Here is a 4,203-nt window from a genome sequence, read left to right as displayed (position 1 = left end):
TCGGCCGGCCCGAGGCTCAGCCTAACGGGGCGCGGGTGGCAGCCGGAGCCCACCGGAGCCCACTGTCTGCAAGCTGCGGCCGGAGCAGGGGCCTACGGCCCGCGCCCCCCGCCCCGGCCCGGACCCGCGCGGCTGCTCGGCTCGCCCGCGGCTCTCCCGGCGGCGGCCTAGGCGCGCTCGCCCCTCCTTCCTGGCGGCGGCGGCGGCGGCGGCGGCGGCTCCAGCCGCTCTCGGGGCCGCGGCGGGCTCAGCGACTCGCCACTGCGCTGCGATCCTGCCTCTCCTCCCCGGTCCGACCGGCTGCCGTTTAAGAACCGACTTCGGGATGATGTCACTGTCGCCCCACCCCCACGACTGGACTGCTCCCCCTCCCCCTCCTCCGTCCCTCCCTCCCGCCTGCCCTCCCCGTCACTCCGCCCACCTCCTCCCGCCCTCCTCCCGAGGAGGCGACGCCGCTCCAGCGGGAAGCTGGATGGCTGCTACCTGGGGCGCCGGCCAGCACCTCCTTCCCAGGAGCCGAACCGCCCCTGACCCCAGGTTCACCCGGACCTGGTTCACGTCGACCCTCCTAACCTGCCCTTCCCGGTTCTAGGCCAGCCACTACCCTGGCTGCCTTCTCGACATCCTTGCCCCACCTCTTCCCTCCTCCTCCTTCCAGCCTGTCCCATCTCGGTCCCTTCTCTGACTCCCAGCTGCAGCTTGGGCCACTGTTGGGTACCAAGGCCTACAGCTTTCCGGCTCCCCTGCACCAGAGGGGGTGCAGGGTGCTTCTGCCTCCTGCAGGGCTGGGCCCAGCTGGCCAAATCGGGGAACGGCTGGGGCGGGGGTGGGGGTATGCCTCCAGGTGTGTGCTGTGGGGCTTTGCCAAGACCCTGTCTCCTGCCATTCGGCCCTCCCTGAGGGACACAGCACTGGTAGCTGGGGGTCAGGGTCCCAGCTCTTGGAGTGACAGGTCTCCGTGAGTCTCCTAAGCAGGCAGAGGGGAGCCTGCCCAAGCGAGGGACAATGCTCCACCTTTTCACCAAAGTGGAGGGTGGTAGGGATTCCTGCCACCCCTACCCCTGCCTGACTTATGTGAGACTCTGGCAGGAGTAGGGTAAGGCTGCCCCCTGGTGCTTGGTAGGTGCACAGACCCTCCCCCAGAGGCCTCAGCTAAGAGGGCCCAGCTCCGCACCCTCTGTGCTTCTCTCCCCAGGGACCTGCAGGCCTCCCCGGCAAGGGCAAGGTTGTTCAGCTGCTTCCCCATCAGCAGCCGAGCAGCCTGTTCGGAATTTCCCAGGGCCAAGAGTAGCCATAGGATGGGGAAGGAAGGGGTCATTATCCCGGCTGGAGATGTGAAGTGTGCCCGCCCCCACCCCTGACCCCAGTCCCAGGCTCCCCAGTCGCCACGCTGCAGTCCCCAGATGGCTCATCCCGTTAAGCTAAACCCTCAGCCATCCGGGCGGCTTTAGGAAGAAAAGCAGTTCCGGCCTGAGCCAGCTTGAACCTGTTAGGTGAGGGAGGGGCAAGCCTTAACGGGCCTGTGTGGGAGACAGGCGGGGTCTCCAGTGTTTAGGTGGAGCGGGGGCACTGGGGGCTCGGGGACCCTCGAGGGGGCGGGGTCCCGGTACTCCTCGGGAGACCCAATCTCGAGTCTTCCCTGGCCCAGCCTACGAGTGACCCGTAGATGCCCTGGGGAAGCAGGGGCCACCCTCAGGGCGAGGACTGAAGGGGAAGGGGCCTGGCCCAGTGAACCGCAGGCACCCCTATGCAGTCTGAGAGGGGAAAGAGGATCCAGTGGAGTAAGTGGAGGGGAAGGGGCAGGGCGTGCTTGCGGCCGAGGGTGTGACGCCTGCACGGGGAGGGCGTTCATTAGCTGGCGGTGACCTGGGTGAGGGCTGGCTTCGATGGAGAGGCCGGATGGCGCCAGGGGAAGCTCAGGGAAGTGAGGCCGTGGCCGGGGGCAGGAGACTCAAGAATTTAAGAACTTGCCTGTCCGAGGAGCTCGGTGGGGAGAGAAGGCAGGGGCTGGGGAAGGACGTGGTGAGCTGACTGCACTTTGGGAATGGCACTTTTGAAGACGGCAGAGGGTGAACCGAGCAAGGCCGAGGGAGCTTGAGAAGCAAGGGTGGGGACCTCGGCTGCCGTGCCCAGGACGGGAGGGGACATGTTCCAAGGCCAGTGGCAGGACCGGGGGGGGGGGGAACTGCCACCTGCGGCTGCCATTGTCTCTGTGGGCTCAGAGGCTGCTAAGAGCGAGGTGGCTTCGCTGGAGGTGGCTGAAGAGAGCTGCGAAGGGCGAGCCGGCTGCAGAGAGCGGCTACCGCCGCTCCAGGGACCACCAGCCGCTCGGAGCACGGGCCTCCGCATCTGGGGGTGCGACAGGGCCACACCCTCGCTCCCTCCCCCTCGCCAGTCTGCCCCAGTGGGCGATGAGACCACCCCCCTGCCTCCCCAGCCCCCGTGTGGTCTCCTCCTGTGGCCCGGGCACCACGTGCTTCTCTCAGCAGCAGAGATCTGACCGGTTCCTCCCCTATACGCTCTTCCCTGTGCTTTCCTCTCTGCTGAAGATCAGCCTACAATCTCCTCCAAGGCGTTTGCGATCAGGCACGAGCTGGCCCACGGGCTCTCCAGAGCTGGAGGGCGCTGCGCCTCCCCGCACCTCCTTCCGATCCTGTGGGATTCAGCTCACCCGCCACCTGGCCCAGGAGGCTAAAGAGGGAGACTCGGGAGCCCTCGACCCCTGCACACAAGCTGCACCGCCTCCCGTGTCCAGACGGGGTGAGCTGGGCTTTGGAGATGCATGAGGTTCACGAACACATCCTCGCCTCTGGCGGGATGATCAGGCAGGAGTTTCTCAAAGTGGGAGCTGGGGTCGGAACTCTGGCCTCTGATGTGTTGACCCGAGCAGTCCTTAGGAGTGTCTCAACTGATAGGGACGTCTACAGTGTTCCAACAGAGGCAGAGGGGTTTCCAGCCCTCGGTGGGTTCTCAGGGCTTCGCAAAGGTGTATTTGCCAACACCCCCTACCCCTGCGGCAGACCCTCAGCTGAGGGCAGGAGGCTGCCCTGCGCCGGGCCCCGGTATTGATGGCCCTTCGAGGCTGGTTCCCAAGCACGTGCACGAGGGGGTGGGTGTGCCCTACCGCCGCTCCCGGGTGAGAAGCAAAGCGTTGCCCAGGCAGAAGCCACAGTTAGGCTGGGGGTGAGAGTAGGAGCTGAGGAGGAAGGGGAGGGGAGAGCTGGAAGCGGGGCGGGGAGGGAGGGCTCCCATTGTCCAGGGAGGCCTGGGGATTTGGGCTGGGGATTGGACCCAGTGCCTGCAGCGACCGTGGACTTCGGAGTGGGCGGGGTGGGAGGGCGTCCCGCCCCGGGTCGACTGGTTATGCCTAGAGGACCTCGCAGCTGGAGATGGGTGCGGGGGTGGGGGGGCCTCTTTGGAGGCTGCCAGGCTTGGGGAGCTTTGCAATTAGAATTAGCTGGGAACAAAGGGACGGCTGGAGTCTACCTTGAAGGGCTTTGTGCTTCCAACCGCTGGGAAGGGGAGAAAGGCGCAGGCTGCCCGGGAGGCTGGGGGGCGGGCAACCTGAGAGGCCCGGGGCCTGCTCACCGCGGCCCCTGCACAGCACCCCTGGTCCGCCAGCTGTGTTCATCCACGCAGAACCCCCAACAGGGTTCTGAAATTCGTTTTCTATGTTTTTCTTTTTTAAGATTTTTTTGGATGCGGACCATTTTAAAGTTTTATTGAATTTATTACAATATTGCTTCTGGTTTGTTTTTTTTTTTATGTTTTGGATTTTTAGCCGCGAGGCGTGTGGGATCTTAGCTCCCCGACCAGGGATCGAAGCCGCACCCCCTGCATTGGAAGCGCGGAGTCTTAACCACTGGACCGCCAGGGAAGTCCCCGTTTTTATGTTTTAAATAAACTTTTTCTAACAGAATAGCTTTAGATGCACAAACTGCAGAGATAGGAGTGAGAGTCCCCACACACCTACACACAGCTTCCCCTGTTACTAACACTCTCCATCGTGTGGTCCCTTTGTTAAAATAATCAACCAATATTATACATGATCAGCAGCTAAAATCCAGAGTCTTTTTTTTTTTTTTTGCCCTGTGTCCTGGAGCTTGGAAGCTGCCAGCACTGAAGACATGACACCGAGGGGGCCAGAGTCCTTACATTACGTGGCCCAAGACCACACGCCTGATCCCTGCCAACAAAAGGAGG

General features: G+C 63.5%; 1 non-coding gene across 1 annotated transcript; it reads right to left on the bottom strand.

Moving 5' to 3' along the window:
• Positions 1-4,089: 4,089 nt before the first annotated feature.
• On the bottom strand, positions 4,090-4,203 carry LOC113615542 (small nucleolar RNA SNORA57). Its single transcript, XR_003431043.1, has one exon. It is a non-coding gene; the product is annotated as a small nucleolar RNA SNORA57 (small nucleolar RNA).

This window comes from Aethalodelphis obliquidens, unplaced genomic scaffold, assembly GCF_003676395.1.
Source record: "Aethalodelphis obliquidens isolate GAN/ISIS:26980383/991018 unplaced genomic scaffold, ASM367639v1 scaffold118, whole genome shotgun sequence".
Taxonomy (NCBI): domain Eukaryota; kingdom Metazoa; phylum Chordata; class Mammalia; order Artiodactyla; family Delphinidae; genus Aethalodelphis; species Aethalodelphis obliquidens.
Note: the sequence above shows the minus strand (reverse complement) of the source record. Positions and strands in the feature narration are given on the sequence as shown.